The sequence below is a fragment of the Aythya fuligula genome, chromosome 8, assembly GCF_009819795.1.
Source record: "Aythya fuligula isolate bAytFul2 chromosome 8, bAytFul2.pri, whole genome shotgun sequence".
NCBI classification, from domain to species: domain Eukaryota; kingdom Metazoa; phylum Chordata; class Aves; order Anseriformes; family Anatidae; genus Aythya; species Aythya fuligula.
This window is the reverse complement of record NC_045566.1, coordinates 30,570,849-30,583,138: the sequence shown is the minus strand read 5'-3', so window position 1 is coordinate 30,583,138 and position 12,290 is coordinate 30,570,849.

The window sequence follows — 12,290 nt, the reverse complement described above, 5'->3', positions numbered from 1 at the left end:
GTCTTTGGAAATGTTTCCATTGACTTAAGAAATGTTGGATCAGAACCTTGCTTCTTAATGCGCTCAATCATTTCTGCTGCAGTACACAGTGGCTTGGGAAGTTTCAGACATTTACAATTGGTATGTTTTTCTCAGCTCCATGAATTATATGTTTCATCAATTTTGAAACAAAATGTTCCTGATTAGTAGCAGACAAAAATATGGGATAATATTTTCTCGCTGAACAATCAGGTTTAAATAATGGTCAAATAAATCACTAAGCGTTTTTGTTTTTTACCTCATCTGATCGGGACACTTGGTGTTTTTGTTCTGACACTGCTAAGAAAGCTACCGATCTCTTGGGGTGACTGCTGCCATTCCTTCTGTGACCAGTAATATCACAGAATCATGCTTATACCCTACAGGAAAACAACAACAAGAGAGAAATATTTGAGCATAGTTAGAAACGCATTCTGTTTTGCATCCCTCTGACAACACAAAGCAAATTTAAACCCCTCAGTGCCATACAAAGCAGCTGGACCATACTGGGCAATCTGGCTCATTATGTATAAATCTCTTATCTTTGCCCTATTTTTCCACATTCCTTATTGCCAAGGCTGTTTGTATGGAAAGAGGATTTGTACAAGAATTATTCCCCACCTGAAATCATAATCCTCTTTGTGACATTGTAATAACTTCTTCAGCAACCACATGTAATATCATAAACATGCACTGATGACTTCAGCTGGAAACTAGGAAAAAAGAGCTATGAAGAGACGCAATCTGTTTTCTTGGAAACATGGGCCATAATCTTGCAAACATTCTTGCACATGAATTATTGTAAGCATATGTGTAGTCCTATTAAATGCCCCGAGCCTAAATTATCCCTTGTGTAATTCCACTGTAATCTATAGAATTAATGTGGCTCAATGGAAAACTATCAAACACGCACTTCTATTCATTTTCGACTCTGTGATGGAAGCCCTATTTAGCGTCAGTGATTGAAGCCATGTAATGGGGTGACTGGCAAGTTGTCCGTGTGGATTTGGGCCTAGCCCTGCCTGGGACGGATCATCATCTCTTGCCTACCCATCTGATCCTGATAAAGTGCCTTGGTTTAATTATCTGGCTCAGCTGAGCGGGAGCTGGATGATTTCCCTGAAGGATGGAGAGTGTGTTTAGGCGAGCTAAACTGTGCTCAGGAAGCTCCTTTGCCAAGTCTGGCTCCAGAAGGTGATACATAAGAAGGGGGCTCTGCTGAGAGGGGGCTTGTTTAGGGAGGGGAGCAGAGCTCCTTGGGGGGAAGGAGGTGCCGTCAGCCTTGGGGCTGGGTGGGAGATAATGCCACCAGGAGTTTGTAGTAGCAGATATGGGTGTAGCTCTGTCTGGAGCAGAGTGGGCTCCTGGGGGGGCTGTGCTGCAGCAGAAGAGAAGGATGAAGCTGGGGCTGTGCCCCTGTGGGGTAAAGGCAGTAGTGACTGGTGTGGGGAGTCCCATGCTGTGTCGTTCATGGTGCTACCTGGCTGCAGGTAACCATGGGGGAGCTGGCTGAAGAAAGGGTGCCTTAAGGAAGGGGAAGCACTCTAAGCTTTCTGAGTTACAACCGTTCCTTTTCTGAGCATTGAGGCTGGGGGGAGAACACTGTGAGTACTGACCTGGTGAGGCAAAGGACAAGGCTGTGCTGCTTGTTTCCCCTCTGATGCACTTCAGCTGAGAGGCAAGGAGCTAAGACCTCTTGCACTTCCTCTGAACTTGGTGGTGCCTTTCCTGGGCAGTCCTGTCCCACGTCAGTGTGTTAATTAGTCCTGGCACTGTGAAATGACCTGTCCTACTGCTGCTCACTAATGTTTTAGCCTGATTCACTGATGTGTAGGACTAAAGTTAATAACCAGCTGCAGGATAGATACAGCTTGTGAGTCTGTCTGCAGCAAGACTTGCATCTCCCTGCTGGTTGATTCCTGTTCAGAACAAATGTTAGAACAGCATGCAGTAATATTTAAAAAAAACTGCCTAAAAAGAGCTGTACAGAACGGGCAATGGTGAACCCTACCAGTACTCATGTATGTCCTGGATTTTTCATTTACTAGGAGTCCTTTCCAAAATAATCAGTGATGTCTCCCTAGGGAAACCTAGGTAACATCCGTTGATGTGTTACCTCAAATATTTAAAACATTGCTATATTCATGCTACTAATTGTAAATATGTGGGGGGATTTTAGGGGGGTGTGCAGTCCTCCCCTCTGTGCTTTAAGGAAACATGCCATACTGTATGTATATGGTATCGCCTTCGTGTCTGGTTTAGCAGACTCCATTCTCATCCTACATGAGATTCTCTTGCCTTGGAGAACAATTACAGATTGTATGACGTGGTTGTAGCCACTCCGCTCTCCTCTCAAGCAGACTACAGAAGACAACATTTTCTTGGCAGTCATTAATTCTACCTAAAAGGCTGGCATTTACAAGTGTTTCAAAAACCAACATCTGGAAAAACAAAGCATGCGTGCTTCTTACAAATACCACAAAATATGGGGTCAGATTCAGCCTTGATGGAATTATCTGATACCTATGTTCTGTTTTTTCCCTGTATTGTTTGAGTAAAAAAAAAAAAAAAAAAAAACATATATGGAGACTTCAGTGACACATGCAATGCCAAAATGCTCTGAGAATTGCATAGGGACAAACCTAAAATACTGTAGTAGAAAAAAAAATACAAACCAAGACCATCCTTGAGAAGTGGCAGTAGTGGAAATCTCTGGTTGTGGGAAGGGTTTTTAAGCACAAGTTCTGGAAAGTATGACTGGGAGCTTTAATCTTCTTTTGGAGAAAGATTCCCCTCTTTATTTAGATTTTTACAACATAAATGTTACTCACATTCATGACAAAATAACTCCCTGAAGTGAAAATCTCTACAGATACAAATACGTAGCAGTCTAAGCTTTATTTCACATACATATTCAGTTTTATTTCAATATCTAAATGTTCACTTCTTAATTCACCATTTTCTTCAGTGACTCTAGTGCTGAAATCCTTTTCTGTTCTCCTATGAAGATATTCCCTCCCCCCCGCTGTGAGGCTAGCTGTTGATAAATAAGCTGAAGATGGACATTTTGCTTTTTTATTTTTGAGATCCATCACCTATTAAAATGTGATAGTTGAATTCTTACCGGTGGGAGTACAGCTAGACAACAGTTCAGTGCCAAAGTACGTTCCTGGATAGAGCTTTTATATTAAAGACTTAAAAAATACAACTTACCTGCAGCCTGGTTAGCGTTATGGATTTCCTCCCCTCCTGTCCCAAATATGATTGATAGGTATGCTTCTGGTATTGGTTTTGAACTTGCTATAATTAATATACAAAGAGAAGACAAACAAGGACTTCAGGGCACTTGCTACGCAAAATGGTGAGATTTCAGCTTCAAGCTGAAATTTAAGCCTCAAGATTTCAGCCTCAAGCACTGTAACAACAAGTAAGATTGCTGGCTTGCAGTAGGTAGCAGAGATTCACTTCTCCCTCCTATTTGGCAACCTCATTTCTCTATCAGTAAGACCTAAACCACTTGCAGACGATCTTTGTCACCAGCATGTGTGTACTCAAGTGTTTTACTCCACTTGTCAACAAAGAATGTTAACAAACATCTGCTTTATTTTTGGTATTTACCTACAAGATCACTGTAGCAAAGCACACAAAGGCAATGCATGCATGGACAGTATATGTTACTAGCAATCATCCTTGTGAAGAAGTTGACAGAAGTGTATCTTCCTTTTTCTTCTTTTCTTCTTCATAAAGGAAGAAAAGGAAAAGCACTTGGCTTTCACGTGCCTACTGAAGGCAGACTTTGGTAGGCAGAAAACTTGGCACTGTATCTTCATGCTGTTGTTGAAGACAGCTACACCCCTGAAGAAATGGTGGCTTTTTCCTTAATTGTCCTCTAAAAATTTCCCATGTGAAGCTCTGCTTCAGTCTCACTGCTGCTCCCCGAGTTCACCAGGCAGCTTTGCTGGCAGCCCTCAGCATCAGAAAGCCGAGGTCCGGGCCCACCAAGCAGTGTACACTACAACTCTTCCTCCCAGCGACAAGCCAGAGGATATGTGCACACACTTAGAGTCCTGCATCTGTTTGCATCAGTGACAAAGAGAAATAATGCATGGTCTTGAAAGGATGCTAGCAGGTGAGGCTATCTTAGGAGCACACCCTCTGCTCTACCAAGCTGTGCCAGGCACGGGGAGAGCTGAGGGGCTCAGTGTGCCCAAAGCCACGGGGCGCTTCCAGCTCAGCGGACCTTAAAACTATAGAGGCTTGGTTTTGTGTCCTGTCTTCTGCTCTGACCAGACCTAAAAACGAACTGATATAAGCAGTTAATTCTGATACAGAATGCCTTTTATTGAAAACCAGACTATGCTTGAGCTGTGCTGATATTTTAAATGGCTGCTAAATTATTCAATGGTACTGTCGTTTTCCTTCTCAAAATCTGAATATGGAAAAGAAAAATAGAAAACCGTCCCCTTACTGCCTAGTTCAGTGACTTCTTTCAATTTTAGTTATCTAGGCTGTATTTTCTAAGTGAGACTGATTCCTAATCAGAAGTGTTTCCCACCTCTGACACAGTGGTCTTGAAAAGCTTGAGGAAATCCTTTGCTATTGTGTTAACTTCAGTTCATTACCCTTCTTTCAACATTTCAATTGTAGAGCTTTACTTAGAATAAGTTAATGTAGCTTTAAAACAATATATAAGTGATATTCAGCATCCTTTATAAGATTATTTGAGTCAAAGGAGAAACAGCTGATGAGTGTTGCACATGATGAGTGAATGGCTGAGATACAGTGGCATTTAGCCAGGGGCTTGCTACCACAGAGAGGAGACTGTTATTACAATAGTAGGGATCTCAAATCTGTTTGGATAAGAGAGGTTTCAAATAATCGGTGTCACTGTTAATGTACTTCAGTAGATGTTGGAGGATGTGATTCAGACTTCGGGGGAGAAAAGGGAATTTGGAACAGCTGATGCTCAGATAACTGAGACTGTACCGGAATACAGGATCCTGAGGTTTTCAGCTGCTTCATCCCAGATCATTAATCTTGTCCACTTTATGCTTGTGTTGCATCCCACAAAACTTCAGAATTTCCAGAAGATCTTGAGTGTGGGTGGCTTTTTCCTTTTTTTTTTTTTTCTTTTTTTTTTTTTTCTTCTCTTGTGTATGGTGTGGAGAAGTCTTTTCTTTCCCAGAGTGGCAGAAAGGCTTAATATCTGAAGTAGTTATTTGCTAACTTTTAATGAAAGGAATACTGAGTTGTAAACAGTAGGTAATAGTAATACTTTGTGTGTGCTAGGTGTGCTTACTCGTAGTAAATGCGGTATTGGAGATGCTACTGTTCTGAACATGAAGTCCTCTTGTGCATTTTGCCTGTTGATGTGCCTCCAAAAAGGGGTGGGGAGGGAGAACTCAGTGCAAGCATGGGTAATGTTTACTGGTAATGTTTACAAAGGAAGCTTTATGGAGATTAAAAATGCTAAGTAAACAGACAGCTTTATTTTGTATCTGCATTCTGTAATAAACTCTCTTTAGAGGAAAAAAGCTTGGAAAATGAGCGTGATATTCTAGAAATACTCATGACATGCTAGCCAGCACAGTTCAGTGTTACAGACTGGCTGTAAATTCAGCCTACAAGGTATTAGAACCTTAACTGCTATGTTATATTCTGAATCTGCAAAAAAATAAAAAACTGAAGGGAGGGGAAGTTGGCAAGGCAGCAGTGATAACATCTTTCCTGTCAGGATTGTTAAATCTTTCCTAAAGCAGTTCTGAGATGGAAGCAGCTCTCTGTCCTTCCTCAGCCTTCCTATTCCACCCCCTTACTGCTACTTAAGGAAAAAGTTACATGAAGGTTTTCAGGAATTCTCTCTCATCTGGAGAGGAATTAAAAATATGCTCATATCTCTGTATTGTACTGGTAAACCTGTAAATCCATGACAGAAGAGCAGAGAATACTTACACCAATAATGTATCTGTTATGTGTCTAACTACAGTGAAAAATCGGATATAGCTAGCACCCTTTTAGAGCCATGCTACTTTTTTTTTTTAATAGAATTTTTGCAAGTATTTAATTTAGAGCTGTTAAGATATCAAGTGCTGCCTTACAAATATTGCAGCATTATTTTTATCTTGCTTTTCAGTGTAGATACAAAAAAACATTAACTGTGATTCCCAGCTTTATATATATATATATATATATATATATATATATATATATATATATATATTATTTTTTTTTTTTAATACAAATGGTTGCCTGCAAAAACAGGCCTTGTTTGCTTCTACTGAATAGTAATTTCTGGACTTCACCTTGGCAACGAATGTTAGGGAGATATCTTTTAAGCCACTGGATTTGAGGTTAGGACATTCATTTCAGTGTCAGCTGACAGCCTAGGCTGGATCATAAATGAAAAGCAGGGGTGTTCAATTGCACTGTATAACAATAAAGCAGGAAACACTAATTACCAGACTACCGGCAACTGAAAGTAGAATTTACAGTAATGCTAACCAAGCAGATCCAACTGATACAACACTGCAAATACCCATGGTTTCTTAAATGAAATAGAGGGGGGCTGATTTTTAGAAACCTACTGTGCACCAAGGCATAGAAGAGGCACAATCAGCCACAACAGTGCAAACAGTTCTAGCTATCTACTTTCTTCAGTTCCTCCTCTGAAAGTATTTATGACTGTTCTGACCTGCAACTTCACTGCATGGATTAGAGTATTTCCTATGTCTTAATCTTTATTAAAATAAAAGAAAAAAGTGTGTGCGTATATATATTAAACAAGTCATTACACAGTTAGTATTATCTGCTGCATACTGAAAGGGCAATTTCATCTACAAATACTATCTCTCCCTTTCTTTATGAATGAAATTTGTACAAAATCTCTTGAAAATTGAACAGTTAAGTCTAAATTTAGTACTTGAACCCTGTTCTGGAAGACCACAGTGCTGCACAGTCGTGAATATCTGATCTGTGTTCTTGGAAAAACTCAGATGAAATCCTCTGGGTGGAATAGTGATGAGAATATAGTAATGCTGGAGTAGCGTCTATGCTACCATTAATGAAGCATCAATTCACGGTAGTCTTGTGTAGCATGTATAATATCTTAATTGATGAAGTGTTTGATGAAGCTTGTTTGAAACAGCCAACATCACTTCCAGAGACCCCCTACTTTCTCCGTTTTTGTCTGTTGTTATTCTTTCCTCAAGTCTCTCTCTGATTAGATGGTAAATTTTAAACATCTCATTTAGCTTTATTCTTCAGGTATGAGCAAAGATAGCAAAAGGCATGTGTAAAACCGCTATCGACAAATAGATCTTTAGATACATGCATGGTTAAAGCCTATCAGCGACATAACTAGATGTGGAATTGCTTATTTTTGTTACATGCGTATTTTCTGACCCACTAACTGTAATATAGAGCATGCTAAACTCTTTCTGGAGTGGGGATGTAGAAAAAATAATAGAAGCTATTAAATGAGAAATTTTGCACTGTGCAGGATAGTCACTTGAGTTTAAACAAGCGTGTCAGCAGAGGCTCATCTTTGTGTAGCACGTGACACTTTCTCTTCGTTATCCATTACCATTGCAGCGTGAAACAGTAACACAGATGAAAAATGATGTCTGCAGCTATTGCAGGGGAAGCTACTGGTTTGCCTGTCCTTCACAAAGCTGCTTTCTGCAAGATGAACCAAAGTAATTCCTATCAACTTTAATAATACTGGTCATAAGAGTATCGTTACACTATAAGGAAGTATGGTGACAATAAAGCAAATCACATGCAAGTTTCAGGAAGATCTAAATTCAAACAGTTGTATCTATCATTTACTGGGGCAATGTGCACGCAGCCTTGGCGGGGGCCAACAACAGGAGTATCAAAGAACAGAATGAGCCAAGGAGCTTCTTCAAAGACTTTACGTGGTACTCGCTCGTGCTCTGACACTGTGACCAGTCCTAGCGGTCTTCTAACTTTTAACTGTCAGGTCTAAAACAAAAATATAACTCAGTCTTGTTTAAAAATATGTTTTATTGAAAAGTCTTGCTTTCTGCTGTAGAACTTGTTCTGTCCCACAAGAGACACTCCCCAGTGCAATGCTCTGACAAATAAGCTCCACTGAAACGATCTTTGTTCATCCCGTGTAAGCTGTCCTTCTTTCACACAGCTTTATTAAGTGAATGGAAGACTGAGCTTGCTTAAACTATAATTAAAAAGTAATGTCCTAGGGAATGGATATCTTAAACACGACATTCAACAGCCAGCTTGTAATTACTTTCCTGAAATTCAGATTCATTTCAGGAAACTAGATGCAGATTAAATGGTGTATGTTCTATTCCTAGTGCTGATAAACATCTAATACATACTCCAATGATCAAAGCTCTTGCTTACATCGCAGCTGGTGATGTCCCTTTCTTTGACTGAAAGGAAAGACTTTACCTATGTGCAGACTAACAGCAAATACTTTACTGCTCTGCCCTGAGAGCAGTACTGCATTCAATTGTAGAAAATACTCATGAAGAAAACATTATTGCTTATCCTTGATATAATACCTTACATTTTTATCTAACATTGGCTATTTTATGTTTCTAATTTGCATAATACATTGTAAAGCAAAGGAAAATGGTGACTTTTTAAAGCTTCAATGTTTTTGAAATGTATGACCGAATAGTAGTCTGCCAGGCTTTAACAAAGTACAGCACTGAAGTGGCAGAAGTGACGTGAGAGCGCTGTCATTGCAGTCCTTGTGCATTTGTGTTCGTTCCCAGTGCTGCCGTTGGTGAGAGCAGAAGTTCCTTTAAAGCAGAGAGGAAAGCTGTGTCAGATCAGCAGCTTGTATCTGCACGCTGCTGTAACGCCCTATCCCCCTAAGCTGACTGCTGGTTTCAGATGCGATCAATACAGGGAAGGACAGCGTAAACAGATGATTTGAGGGGGAATTTGAGGGGGAAGTACCGTGCAGATAATGTGTTTGAGCTACCATTACGGTATCTAGCACAGGTCTGTAGCCTTCATTTCCGTCGTGAAGATGGAGGACATGCAGTCTTTAAAGAGAGATGTTGATGGTACAAGGTGTTTCTGCTATTTGCAAAGGACTTAAGTGTGGGGCAAACAGCTGTTAACTGGGTTGTGCCAGTTGGTGCTGAACCAAGCAGAGCTCTGTGTGCCCTGCGGCTCAGACACTCCTCCACGTAAGCGACCTATTTTCTCTATTGTCCCAAGAAAAAAAGGTTGCTTTGTGGATGCAGCCTGTGATACCACGATGGCTAAGGCACGCTGTTAAGCTTACTTGGGGCTGAAAGAAGGAAAAGATGGTCTCACAGGACTAAGATAGGTTCGTTTATGTGCTGTGGCCCCTTGCACAGATGCAAGAGTATCTTTGGCTTTATAAACATGATTTGTAAACATCTCTGAATTGGTCTGTGTGCTGTTTGCATAGGTCAGTCTTTTGTTTCAAGCCACTACCTGGCTGTCATTGTTATGACAGTGTTCTTGCACTAAAAACAGGTGTGTATAGATTTGTGTGAGAACCACCTCAGAAGTTACCTTTGTGATTTTGACTTACTGTCCAAGAAATTTGTTTGTCCCCTGAAATCATTAATGGTTTGTAACACGCTACAGAGTGGCATAACCTTATTAAAATGGCTAGTGTGAAAGTTAAAAGCTATCTGCTTTATTGGCTGAAAGTAGATCAGCCTGTTTAGATTTCTTCTGGCATAACATAGAAATAATCTCTTAAGCTGTTTTTATCAAGCGTCAGTTCTCTTCCCATATCATTACTTTATTGCAGCCCAACTGGCGCTCCTCGTTTATTTTCCCTTCCTTCTTTTAAATAAAATTAACCAGCTTTTATTGTATATGCACTATGTGTTTTCCCTTAGAAGACAACCAGGTCAAAAGTGAAACAACTCTGAATATTTAATGCTTGTCAACTATTGCATATCTTGATAAAACAATCTGATAACTAAAACTCATTTTAAATTTGGCTTCCAGGCTAGGACTAAATGAAGGAATTTTTGGATGCCTTCTCTTCTCTTTTGAATCTTTGCCAGTTTTGATGATGGTATTTCAATAAAGTAATATTTATTTTCTTTGAAAAAAAAGCACATATTTATTCCTTGTTTTTCTTTAAATCCATAAGATACTGTTTTCCTCTTTTGGACATGGAGAAAGAAGAGGTAATACATGACAGAGGCTTGGAGTGAAATTTATACAACACAAACTTGTTTGCCTCAATGTTAATATTTAAGGGAAAGAATGAGACACAGCAAAACGCGAGAAGCTAAACAGAAGGAATCTAGTCAGTGAGCTCTAAGTCTTTGGAGTAGATTGTCAGGATACTTTTTTGCGTTTCACTGCTGGGAGCAGGAAGAATGTAATTTTCCTTCAGAACAATGACAGTTTGGCTGTACCCACCTACTACAAACAAAAGATAAGAGCTAGTCAATAATAAAACGATAGTTGACTTCGGCTCCACTGCTTTTGGAGAGAACTAGCAGTTACTTGAGATAATCTTTTCAAGGAAAAGTCAGTCTGGTTGATAACAAAACTTCCTTGAACAGCGTTTAAGCCAGGAACTCCTTTCTGTACTCTGTATGGTTACAAATGCAGTCTTCTTGCTGAAGGCTTTGGTCAAAGTCAGCCTGTGATCCTTCATTGCTGAGCTCTCCTAAGCAGTTCTAGCTGCTTTAACTTTACACACTGCTGTCATTTCTAACCCAAGTTTTCGCTTACTAAGACTGATTATAAACTGCTGAAATGTAAATTTCCTTAACTCAAGTTGATGCCTGAGCCAGTAAGCAGTAAGGAAAACAGCTTCAAATACAAGGAAGTGGGGTATTGTCCCACTCTCTTATGGGCTCACACCCAAACTGATCATCCAGATTAAAAACCAGTTTGCATTCACTGCTTCGCCTCAGTTTGGTCAATCTGGGAAATTTCGTGAAGCACATGCTTCTCGGCGAACACAGGCAGAGATTCTTTTGGCCTTGCTCCCAAAGGTTGGGAGGGAAGTAAAGGGGAAAAAAGTCTTCCCAAGACCTTGAAGATGAAACTCTTCCACATCGGAAGACCTGGAGCAGCTCGGTTTTTCAGAGCAGTCTCTTGAAAAGAAATCAACTGCTACTTTCAGAGCACTTATATGTGGGGTTACAAGTCTAAACAGGCAAGTGATTTCCTTCAGCAGCAGTGGTTACTACGCAGGTGATAGATGGAAGAACATTCTTGGGACTCTCTGGTGTTCAGAGCCAAACTCGTAAAGTTTATGAACCCGTAGTTTGAAAGCACACCAAACCCCTAAATCCAGCCCTGGGCAGGGCCAGAAGGGGCAACAGAGCAGCCAGAGATGCTTTCACAAAGGTATAAATCCACAGCAGGGTGAAGGATGGGATATGTTCTGCTTTGCTCCGAACAGAAGCAGCACGTGAACTCCGTGCTGTCGGAGCCTTGCCTGTGTTTATGTGCTGGGCGGCCTGGGAGGTGGCCGTGCTGCCGGGCCAGCAAGCGATTCAGGCACGGATGCGGTGCATGAATGGGAGCATTCATTGCCTTTCTCTTCTCCTGCTTCTCTGAGCCTCAGGGTGTGATCCTGTGCTGCTGCCCCTAGCCAGGCGCGGAGGAAGAGGCTGCCTCTGTCCTCCTTCCCCTCTACTCCAGTTTCCTTGTAAAACTAAAAGCAAGGTTCAGCTCAGAGAGCACCGATCTAAAATAACGTGCCATTAGCCATAATAAAGTCCAGCCTATCTCCAATTTACTGAACTATCTGCAACTATGTAGAAAGTCCTGATAAGATAGTCCTCACACCAGTTGGAGAGAGGAAAAAAAAAAAAAGAAAAAAAAAGAAGATGTTAAGCAGATCAGAACTGCTTTACTCAGGCCATTTTCAAGGACCCGAGTATATTTTGTACAGATCCCTTCCCACGTATTCTTAACCTATTAGCTGCTCTTTAATGTCAGGCACAATCTGGGGTAAAAACCACAAAAAGTGTCTGTTCCAAACTCACATGTGACCACATCAAGGGACTCTAATTGTGTCTCTCCCACAGCTCAGGATTATTAAGCCTGTTGGACAGGTTATAACGGCTGGTTTCCCCACAGGGCCTCGCAGCAGCATGACAGTCATTTTCTACCTAATGTTTTACGAAAAGCAAAATACTCCTCTAACTCCTGTTTCCTAACAGCAGGACCCACAGTTTGTGTTCAGCTGAATGCCATCCCCCGTTTCCTACCCGAATAACTGCTGCAGCTTTTTTGACATCTGATGCTGAGGAAAAGGCTTT